This window comes from Liolophura sinensis, chromosome 4 (assembly GCF_032854445.1).
Source record: "Liolophura sinensis isolate JHLJ2023 chromosome 4, CUHK_Ljap_v2, whole genome shotgun sequence".
Taxonomy (NCBI): Eukaryota; Metazoa; Mollusca; class Polyplacophora; order Chitonida; family Chitonidae; genus Liolophura; species Liolophura sinensis.
In genome coordinates, this window is record NC_088298.1 from 2,130,439 (window position 1) to 2,142,943 (window position 12,505).

General features: G+C 40.9%; 1 protein-coding gene across 1 annotated transcript in view; it reads right to left on the bottom strand.

Annotated features, from left to right (window-relative positions):
- Positions 1-12,166, bottom strand: part of LOC135464692 (sodium bicarbonate cotransporter 3-like) — a 59,149-nt gene extending 46,983 nt beyond the window's left edge. The window contains 1 exon segment of the mRNA XM_064742190.1: positions 11,542-12,166. The gene's annotated coding sequence lies outside the window, so the exon portion shown is untranslated.
- Positions 12,167-12,505: the final 339 nt, after the last annotated feature.

The following is a 12,505-nucleotide window of genomic DNA, read 5'->3' on the forward strand; positions in this document are numbered from 1 at the left end:
GCTGATATTTTCTGAAAGGGCATCATTTGAGGTATTGTTGGTAAGTAGAGGAAATATGACTTGATTAGCAAATATAGATTTTTGGGCTTAATAAAGCCCCTTAAAGCAGATCAACTTCCATGAAGTTTCTCAAGGGCAATAAAAAAATCTGACATCACCATAATTTAGTTGTGTTTCAAAAACCTATGTCCTTTCCTTCCTGTGGCATGGCGTTTGGTTTCAGAACAATCATATGCACACAGAGTAGGTTAACAAACATCTGGCGATTTCAATTAAACCATGAAAGTCGGCATCACTAAATTCGACACAGTTGATGAAACTCAGTATTTCTGTCTGAACAAAACGTACATGTAGCATGCTATGAATTTCCTATACACAACTCAGCCTATCGTCACCTTTAACCTTCGGAAGGGGTGACAAATAATAACGTAAAGCAAAGATGTCGCACAACAAATCTTCTCACGCTTCGGCCGTTTCTCTCCAACAGGTTCTCTTTTATACGTGTTTCTGCTTATTGAAATCACGTCACCTGGCGGGCAAAGGCAGGCAGCATATTTCCCACGGGTCGGGATTGGTGCATAAAGCAAATGGCATGGAGAGTTCAACTAATACTTTGCTTGGTGACAGTATGGCGGTACTTCAGATCAACACGCGGCCAGGGGAAACCCTCGACCATCCGCAGGTTTCTGACAGACCGACAACTTTATAATACGACGACCCGATACGGAAAAATCCACTGATATCAAAACTGGTGAATTGGGTCGCCTGAACAAGGGGAACAGAATGCAATTAACGTTCACAATAATCTAAACCGTGGAGATTAAATTAGGCATGTCGGCGGCGCACATCACTGTATGTCTATTGCTTGTCTTACGGTGATAAAAAATCCCGGTGAACAGACTTATGGCCCACTGACCTGGGGTTTATTAGATGACCTAATGTATAGCCTAGACCAGTCATGATAGATCACCACGTTTCAACTTAACAACCGGTATTACGACGAATTAACATGAAATTCTTTGAGCTAAAAATATTCCATGAAGACAGCGGAATTGCCATATATGGCCATACGCATTGTTACACGTAACTTGTCCATTGTGAAGAAGAGTGTACTGATAACCCCTATGCAGTAACTGGTGCACGCTAAAGATTTCACAAGATTTCTCACTAGGGTAGGAGAGAGTTTCTGATGTGTGTTATGGTATCTGCATACATGAATCTTCAGAATTCACACAGAGCATCCAAAAATGATGTGGTTTCAAAAACCTGAAGTAAATATCATCACTTGTCAGCTTTCCTGGTCGGTGAAAGCAACAGGTGTCAGGTTTACGGAAGGGAGAGACCAACAAGTGTCTGATTTACAGCTGAGAGAGACCAACAAATGTCAGATTTACGGCTGGGAGAGACCATCACACGTCAAGTTTATTGGTAGGCGAAATCAAATGATGTCAGGTTTACACCTAGGAGAAACCATTAGGTGTCAGGTTGTTGGTAAGACAGACCAACAGGTGTCGGATTTGTTGGTAGGAGAAAGCATCTGGTGTCCGGTTAACGGATGGGAGAAACCAACGGGTGTCAACTTGTTTTAGTGGCATTTAGAAGTTGGCACGGAAGTACACTAGACAAGGCATTGCTTATGGATTTTCAACTTATTGGTTTACTGTCACGACGTTTCGATGCGGATGTTAGCATCGTTATCAAGTTGACCCTTGTTGTCACTTGATAACGATGCTAATATCTGCATTAAAACGTAGTGACAGTAAACCAAGAAGTTGTAAATCCATAAACAATGCCTTGTCCAGAGTACAATGGGCGTGTCAAGTTTGTGAGTGAAACAACCAAGCGAATACTTACAGGTTGCAGTCATATTGTGTTCTCTCAAAGCTCTACAAGGTCGGCCCTCCATTTATAAAATCATCACAATGAAGATACCCAACGCTTCAGCTCCGTTCTATTTATTTATTTATTTGATTAGTGTTCTAAGCCGTACTCAAGAATATTTCACTTATACGACGGCGGCCAACATTGGGCTGGGAGGAAAGCGGGTTGCAGTTTGCTACAAGACCTTCCCACATAATCTGTTACGTGTACCTGATGGGGTGTTACTTGTACCTGATGGGATGTTACCTGTACCTGATGTGGTGTTACGTGTACCTAATAGGGTGTTGCGTGTACCTGATGGGGTGATGGGGTGTTACGAGTACGTGATGGGGTGTTATGTGTACCTGATGGGGTGTTACCTGTACCTGATGCGGTGTTATGTGTACCTGATGGGGTGTTATGTGTACCTGATTGGGTGTTATGTGTACCTGATTGGGTGATATGTGTACCTGATGGGGTGTAATGTGTATCTCATGGGGTGTTATGTGTACCTGATGGGGTGTTATGTGTACCTGATGGGATGTTACTTGTACCTGATGGGGTGTAACCTGTACCTGATGGGGTGTTGCGTGTACCTGATGGGGTGTTACGAGTACGTGATGGGGTGTTATGTGTACCTGATGGGGTGATGGGGTGTTACCTGTACCTGATGCGGTGTTATGTGTACCTGATGGGGTGTTATGTGTACCTGATTGAGTGTTATGTGTACCTGATTGGGTGATATGTGTACCTGATGGGGTGTAATGTGTATCCCATGGGGTGTTATGTGTACCTGATGTGGTGTTATGTGTACCTGATGGGGTGTTACGTTTACCAGATAGGGTGTTATGTGCATCTGATTGGGTGTTACGTGTACCTGATGGGGTGTTACGTGTACCTGACGGGGTGATGGGATGTTACGTGTACCTGATGGGTGTTACGTGTACCTGATGGGCTGTTACTTGTACCTGATGTGGTGTTACGTGTACCTGATGTGGTGTTACGTGTACCTGATGGGGTGTTACGTGTACCTGATGGGGTGTTACGTGTACCTGATGGGGTGTTATGTGTAAATGATAGGGTGTCACGTGTACCTGATGGGGGTGATGGGGTGTTACGTGTATCTGATGGGGTGTTACGTGTACCTGATGTGGTGTTATGTGTACCTGATGTGGTGTTATGTGTACCTGATGGGGTGTTATGTGTACCTGATTTGGTGTTACGTGTACCTGATGGGGTGTAACGTGTCCTGATGGGGTGTTATGTGTACCAGATGGGGTGTTATGTGTACCTGATGGGGTGTTATGTGTACCTGATGGGGTGTTACGTGTACCTGATGGGGTGTTATGTGTACCTGATGGGGTGTTACGTGTACCTGATGGTGTGTTATGTGTACCTGATGGGGTGTTATGTGTACCGGATGGGGTGTTATGTGTACCGGATGGGGTGTTATGTGTATCTTTTTAGCAATTCAATAAAACCAACCTGCCTAATGACAAGTGGGGCATCAATTCAAAATGAACCCATGGCAACAGGTTGCAACAGAACGCCGGAAAAGTTAATCTTGCAAAGATGAACCGACGACAAAGGTCAACAGCATTGATCAAAAATAACCAACCAACTATATATTCCGAAAACTTTACGATCCCATCATTTATTAAATATGTCTACATAGCTTTCGTCATAAGTAGACTGAATTTGCGATGCTCCCATTCGTAGATTATTTCAGTAGTAGCAATCAAAAGAACAACAACAACAAAAAACATGGCAGCTGCGAGATGACACCAGTCCAAATTTAGTTCTCTTCTCCTTCATCTCTGTCATAAACTTACATGTATTAGATCTGATTTTTTGTAGTACCCATGAATCAATGTAAAATTTTCTTTCCAAGTCTTACGGCTGGTTGAGGTTTCAGTTTTGATGAGATGACACTACGCATGCGCATTCTAGCAAAAAAGTCTCGTTTTTTCCCTGGCCTCCTACTTTTCACCTCTATAGATCGGGTCATCAGAAAGCACACGGTAAAACGGTAACCACAGGCATTAACAGAGTTTAAAACAAAGGGCAAGCAGACAGGATATTCAACAGACCGTGGCGAGCCCACAATGGGTTTACACCCATTGAGGATTTTCCTGACGAAAGCGATGATAATGCGAATCCTATACTTACAATGCCAGGTTAGACGATAATACAAGATCTAAAGAATTGCAGCTATCATCACTGCATTTTTTTTTTCGAATTTCATTCTTCTTAAATCATAGGGCCTGTAAGTTGCTACTAATTCAATATTTACATGAACGGTCATATACAGGAGAAGCACACACGTGTCTAACAGTTTCAGACGTACAGTCATTTTCCAGGCATGCAGAAAAAATATAGAAAACAACATGTAATAAGCCCAACTTAGCTATCTCCCTTGAGGTCACTCTCCCTTTTAAAAGGTGTTTAAGAAGTAAGCTGTGGTCAGATGCTAGCTCTGAAAATAGCTAATAGCGAGATTTGATGTTAAAACGAGGTAAGTTAGTCCACTTTCTACATACACTTTCAAGACAGATTTTAATTTTGTAAAATTGATTTGGACAAGGGAGATAATTCAGAGCAGGCCTATTAACAAATTTAGATTAATCTTCAGAAGTCTGTCCTCGTACTTGTGGTTTTGAGTGTCAAATGCTGAAAAAACAGTGATACTCTGTCAGTAGCTCTGAACACCAATAAAGCCTATAACAATGGTAACAAAAAGTCAAATAGCCCTACCATGCCGTAAAGCGGCGACGTCATTTTTCAGTGAGATGTCGGTTTGTCACTCTCAACCGCCAGCCATTGTCGGTCATTTGAGACCGACAGCAAGACCGAGAACCAGGCTTCACATGGGTGGGAATAATACAATGTTATTCATAACCGATGACTTGCATCTCTTGAAATATTTAGTTTAGTCGAATTCGTCTTTCGTGGATTACACACCAATCTGTCCTCGCGCGCCGTCAAGCTGTGACGACAGGGCACAAAGGGACGTAACTATGACGTTGCAACGTGCAAACTCCAAATTTCTATATTGATTCTTTCATAGACTGGTTTAGTACGTGATACAATGGTATACTTGCAGGCAATCCATTTGACTCATTTAAGCGTCAGAGTATCACACAATGACTAGGTTCATCTGATGATATCTAAGTATGACATATTAGCTGCAGGGGGAGAAAAAGCTAATGGGATCTTTACGTCAAACCAAGCTATAAAGGCAACCGTTAAGAACCAGACAAATGGAATTTAAATTCGTCAACGAGAAATAAAAACGAAACAAAAGCTGATATCACAATTCAGGCGGCCTAAGGTGAATGGTGACGAAGAAAAACGTCCGATATACAAGCGGATTGTACGCGTAAACATCCATCAACAACACCAAAGGCATACTTTCATTGGACGCAGTACTTTTTACTGACATTTTCCTTAATTCAATTGTGATAATGTCACTAAATCCTTTCTATGATTAACTGGATCTAACCGGTTTTACTGTACTGCTATCCCCCAAGTATAGCACTGAGCTGATATTAGACACAACATTACATAAAGAGATTTTTTTGGCAGGGTATTGGAGATTACGATTACAATCAAATAAGTAAATAAATAACAAAATCTAGCTGTGTTAAATTATACACAGGATATTTTAACAAATGACAGATTTGAAACAGATCATTAGTATCAAGTTTCTCCTGAAAATTTATGCATTTTCAAGTAACACAAGCGATGGTGTAACTATCATGAGCAACATTTTCCATTACCCATGTCGAGGCACCTTACGTTACCTGTCTCACGTTACCAGAATGCTTATAAACAGACAAAAATTAAAGTTAAGAATGATAAGTTTCCGATAATCATTCAGTAGGGTTATTAATAACATAGTGCCTGGCGAGAGGTAACTTGTACGAAGGAGTTTGGACTGATGCTGAACGACGGGATAAATGTATACATCTACATTCGTTAGGTTGAATATGAACGTTTCAGAGGGCCACAGTTAAAAGACTCTCTCCACAATTCTATTAATTCAACATAAGTATTCATTTAGACTAACAGGATATTATGTTGAATACGACAGAACATTATGTTATAATAACTGAACACATTCTAGCATCACTCAACAGACTTTCTGTTAAAAAAACACAATTTAATCTTGGTTAACAGAAATGACAAAAAGTATGTTTATTTCAGCAATGAATATTTAGTTGTGTGTTGTGTATAAGACTTAAAATTATTTTCTTATTTTTTTTCTCAAAAGGAATCAGTGAATAACACACATGCTGAATTCAGTGTTAAGTACCAAAATATCAAAAAGAAAGGGTCATGTGAAAAGCAGAATTACTAATTAGTGGCCTAACATATGAAATGTAACGGCCACACATATGTACTTTGTCTTACTCATCAGAAATGACCTTGGGCTAGTCGTAAAATTTATGACGCATTTCAAATCCAGGTCTTTTGTCCATAGCTGCGTATACATATAACAAAAGCCCCCACCTCCATTCGCCCCCCCCCCCCCCCCCCCCCCACTCCTTTCCCCCGTCTATCTCCCTCTTCTACTGGTATGGGCATAAAAATATCTACAGTTTCTGTCTCAATGCACTTACATCGTTATCCAGCAAAACAAACATTGTGTTTGTTGATAAAACGCCTTCATTTTGAGCTGCGCAGACTGTCCGTCGAGCCATATGACTGTATACATACGTCAGAGATCATTCAGTCTTGAATTTGTAAATATTATGTCCTGGAGAAATCCATTATACCAATGAAACAGAGCGTAAACAAATACACCCCGAAGTCGCTGCACTAATCCACACTCAATGTTCTTCATCTAATACTTACCTACTAGCAGAAGCGTCTCTGAAGAAAATCCCTTTCATTTTTCCTTGTTTCTCTGAAGCAGTCGTTGCTCAGCTATTGCATTATCTTGCAGGAGTTGTCTCCCTTACACATGATGGTTCTTATTTACACCGGAGACCGTATCCTACGACTCAGTCAAATAGCCTCAATTTAAACGCCGTTAGGTATTGAAAGTATACTAGAAACATGCAGGGTTAGTTGAAGAGCGTTCCACAGAAGACAGCCTCGTGTTTATTCACCGGACCTTTACTCTTTGTGTACTCCTCTTTTAACTACTGTTCAACGAAATACTACGTCTCTTCACTCTTGCCTATCACCGGAAAGCCAACAATTAAATTAATATCTCAGCTGATGATCCACGCATATCCCACTGCATGAGATTGCCCTTCAAACGCCTAAGGGTGTTTTATAAACCGTTAACAACAGACAGAAAGTTTTGTTTGGATTTTCTCTTTCAGCTAATATATCATTTCACACGTCAAATTAAGAGTTTGCATACTTTTAATAAAAATGTATAAATAATTTGCGGAGAGAGAACTGAGCTACGCTTCGTTCCATCTACTGGTGTCCATGTCAAAACCTTATATCTACATCAGTAAACAATGAACCATGAAGAGTGTACACATCTGTACACAAAACATCTTTAAGAAATACGAATACTCTTTGAATTAAAACGAACAAAGCTAGTTCATACGCTGCGGTTCCCACTGAGAGTAATTCCATAAGAATATACGAAGTTTCTATACACAAAAGCTACATTCGAGTGTGTTAGAAAAGAAACTTTGATATGACGTTGAATGGGGCAGATATGACGTCAAGGTACTTTTGGTGGAATAACGTAAGCGGTATTCGTGGCCTTACGTCAGCCAGTGATCACGTGGCAAAGGGGCAATAAATAGGCATCGATACTATGCAAGTTGATTGGTTCTAATTTTGGAAAGCAATCCAGTTTATCTTATTCCTTATCACTTCAAAAATCTTTCAAAACGAACTTTTGAAAAAAGCTATTTAAACACGGTTTCTCTATGTAATATTTGTATACACTTGCAACACCGCCTCGCCCCTCCAACCCCCCCCCCCCCACCCACCCACCTCCAACCCCCACACACATCCCGCTTAACGACCGGTCGTGACGTAATATGGGAGACAATAAAAGAAAACAATGCCGAAAGCTTCCTGATCATGGACTGTTCTGTTCTGAGCTTCCGTGCTGCACGCCATCTCCCTTCCCTATCGTGGCTTTGTTTTGGTTTAATTCTATTCACATTTGATAGTCAACGTAATCATAAGCTAATGTCAAACATCTTCACCTTTAAATGCTATGGTGTGTGACATTCAGTGCTTTGTTTATTAAAGGAAATCTCGCATTCTTCATACTTTGCATGTGTGTTCAATGTTTCTGACAATGTGTGATGTACATGTACCTGTACTGGACGCGGCGGGTGGAAGGGGGTGGGGGGGGGGGATGGAAGATGGAAGTAACGGGAGGCAGAGGACCACGGATCATAGCCATATGGTATCTTTTTAACATGTAGTCACCCCGTGAATCAAACAATCTGGAATCTTCGAATGTATACATATATTTAACCCGAACACCTGAAAAAGAACAAGTGACCTTACACACTTCTTAAGCTAAATGCAGAGCATTTTAAAATAAAAAAGGAGGCATACAATCCACCCGGAAAAGGAGACAAATCTCGTGCATGGAGAGGAGAATTTTTTTTTTTGTCAGCTGTTAATTTGCCCACTTCTTCAGACAAATAGGGTCAGTTAGAGAATGAAGTCATCACTGTGCGATAACTGATTTTTCCAAAGGAGTCCAGTTGGATGTTGATAATCTACGTGGGTTAAAGAAACGCCAACAAGGAGCGTTACTTCGTTGTTTTAACGTCACAAGGGGACTTAACTCCGGTGTCGTAACGTCACAGCATAACAAAATTTACTGTATGGTGTATGAGCAACAGGCTTAATCTTTTTGCAGAAGATAAATATATATGTATGTGTTTTCGGATGCAACAACACCAGCATAATGTACACGAACACATGTATGCAGTGAAGTAGAGCGTATAAAACATACGACGTTTTTTGTCTTACCTTATAAGGTTGCCTCATGTCCTTTGATATACGGTCGACCACAATGTATTGTGTCTTAACATACAGTATTACCTGGATTCACGTAATCTCTCACACTCCGAAATACAGCATTAACATCATTGCCTCATATCATGAGGTATACAAGCGTCGAGCATATTGCTTTATTTCTCGATATTCAGCGTCGAGCACATTGATTCATTTCTTGATATGCATTACAGCGTCGACAACATTGCCTCATATCATGCGATATTCAGCGTCGAGCACATTGATTCATTTCTTGATATGCATTACTGCGTCGACAACATTGCCTCATATCATGCGATATACAGCGTCGAACACGTTGCTTCATTCCTCGGTATACAGCGTCCAGCTGGCATCATATCGTGGAAAACAGAATCGAAAACATTGCCTGATATCGTAGAAAATATTGTCGACCGTGCTGCCACATTTCTTAATAGATAGCGTAGGAAAATTGCCTCTCATCGTGGAAAACAGCGTTCAAGGCATTCCCTCATGTCGTGGTATAGAGCGTCGAAAACGCATTCCTTCATGTCTTGAGTTATAAGACGATACACATTGCTTCATATATTGAATTATAACGCGATACACATTGTCTCACACCATAAGTTATAATGCGATGCACACTGCCTCAGCCAAACTTATGCGTGTAGCGTTTGAAGCAAAACATACACTGGCTTTCAAGATTAACGTAGTAGTCCAACCTATTTCCATACCTTAACAGTAAATGTAGCGTGTTTTTTTACAGGCCTGTACCTTCGTAGACCGTAGACCTATACATACATACATACAGTCAGCTATTGACAGCTTTCATACCGACAATAGAGGTGAAATCAGCTTTCTCCAGTAATACATCATGCATATCACATGGCTGATGTGTACAAACGATTTCATGTATCGTAAATGAAAGAAGAAAAGGCCTGCAGTCTATACATAGGACACAACGCCCGAGCGAACAAACACAACATTACACCTGTGTTTCTAGCGTCATACCCGGAAATATGCGTCTTGGGGGGGCATTTTCAGGGGTGGGTAAAGGCCCCAAAGTCTGTTATAAGCGATCATCGAAGTGAAGTGTATACAGAATACAAAGCATTGGTCAAAATGTTATCTTAAGTCACGTGTGTGTGTTCGAACAAACAGACATATGTGACTATATATACATACACGTTCTTCTCATTAGACTGTGCTTACACGGTCGAGTTACTGGACTATTTCATACTAGAGCAGCCTTTTGTACAAGTACTGCAATCAGCAAAAGTGTGGTGTACTGTTTAATTATGAGAAGTTAGAGGCATGGTAGTAAAATTCCAGGCATGGTCATGAAACTTCAGGACTTGTAGTGACGTTTCAGACGTGAAAGTTAGTTCCAGGTATAGTAGTAAAGTTCCATGCATAGTTGTGAAGTTTCATGTGTAATAGTCAGGCACGATAGTGTAGTTTCAGGTATGATAGTGAGGTTTCAGGCAAAGCAGTGACGTAAAACGTAAACCCAAGACCATCCGCAGGCTGCTTGCAAACCTTCCCACGTACGGCCGGAGAGGAAGCCAGCATGAGCTGGACTTGAACTCACAGCGACCGCATTGGTGAGAGGCTCATGGGTCATTACGCTAAGCTAGTGCGCTAACCAACTCAGCCACGGAGACCCTATGGATTGTATTAAAACGATACGTGAACTCACACACGCGAATTGCACAGCTAGTCTTACTTATATGAACCCACACACTTGAACTGCAAAGATAATCTTACTTATATGAACCCACACACGTGAACTACAAAGCTAGTCGTACTTATATGAACCCACACACGTGAACTACAAAGCTAGTCGTACTCATATGAATCCACACACGTGAACTGCACAGCTAGTCTTACTTATATGAATCCACACACGTGAACTACACAGCTAGTCTTACTTATATGAATCCACACACGTGAACTACAAAGCTAGTCGTACTTATATGAACCCACACACGTGAACTACAAAGCTAGTCGTACTTATATGAATCCACACACGTGAACTGCACAGCTAGTCTTACTTATACGAATCCACACACGTGAACTGCAAAGCTAGTCTTACTTATATGAACACATATGCACTACACATATGAACACGAGCTAATGACCGTATTAATCAGCTAGGCATGAACACACACGTGAAGTGCACCGCCAGTAACTACAGTTCTAACTGAAGGCCTCTATTAGCGCCGTGAACACGTATACGAAGGCGCTTTATGTACAGGCAGTATTCAAGCACTACCTGAACGTACACACGATAGTATTCATATTACGGACACCTTGCATGAGCAGGCAATGCACGGATTGTACCTAAACGCGACAGGTAAATACACCTGTACCCACAAACTTGGAATCTCATCGCTCTAACATATATAAATTACTGCTACCTATATAAATGGTATTGAATGAACCTACACGGATTGTAGACTACAACGGTGATGTTACGGCTGTCAACAGGTACACATATGTAACGGTATGCATACATACGGGTTACCTTAATAAGCTACAAGGACGTGTACACGTGTACTACAACGCTACCATTAACGCTAGAAACATGTATGCACGGTTTGTAAGGGTAGTATTGAAAACCTGAATGAAGTAATGGTGGCTACACGTGGGGGAGATACTTGGCTGATTAAGCCGTACTATTAAATATACAATCAGTTGAGATGAACTTACCTGTGCGGCTAAAAGCACGAGACTGTTTAAAATTGCATCAATCCACATCCGCGTCCGTCTTCCCCGCTTCACAAATAAACCTACCCTTGCATAAAACCTCTAACTTGAGAGTGCCTAATCATTTCAGTTGTATGACAGTGTAAACGTGGAGTAAAAACGACAGTAGAAGAGACAAGCTCCTAAATCTGTACGCGCTATTAATCTCAACAATATACTCACGCTGATTGGTCGCTGAAGAAATTAAAGATTTTAAAGAGAGAAAAGCCACAACGCACAAAAAAAAAATTGCAAGACAACTCGGATGGCATTCTCTCCTGTTTTAAGTGTGTCTTAAATTAGTGCCGCATTACTGTCATTTATGCTCAGTGCGCATGCGCTGATTTCTTATCGCACGCGGACATAAAACTGGCTGGTGCATTGTATAATAAATCAATCCAAAGATAGAACAGGCCTTCGCTCGTCTGAGTGAAGCTGCGCGATAGGATGTCCACATAAAGGGAGGGGGAGATCTTCAGTTTGGATAGGTAGAAAAGTACGCGTCAAAAAAATTCCCCTGACTCATTAGAAGTACATGGGATGATCACGTGACATCTATCACATTCTAGAGTCCTGTCGATAGAATTCATCGGATGAAAGTCTGATGTGACCTTATCGTATTAATGTACTAAGCTGTATAAAATTATAAATGAATGTAATATAAAAAGATGGTTACTCTGTTAAAACTGAAATGTGGTAAATATAAATTTAATAATGTTAAACCCAACATTCTGGTCTCGAAAGAAGCGGGTAAGCATTTGTAAACTTAGATAAACACTTGTTAGAGTTAAAACTTGTTAAAATTCGCGTTATACCTGAACACTGTATTCGCGTTATAACTGAACATTGAATTCGCCTTATACCTGAATATTGAATTCGCATTATACCTCAACATTGAATTAGCATTATGCCTGAACATTGGATTCGC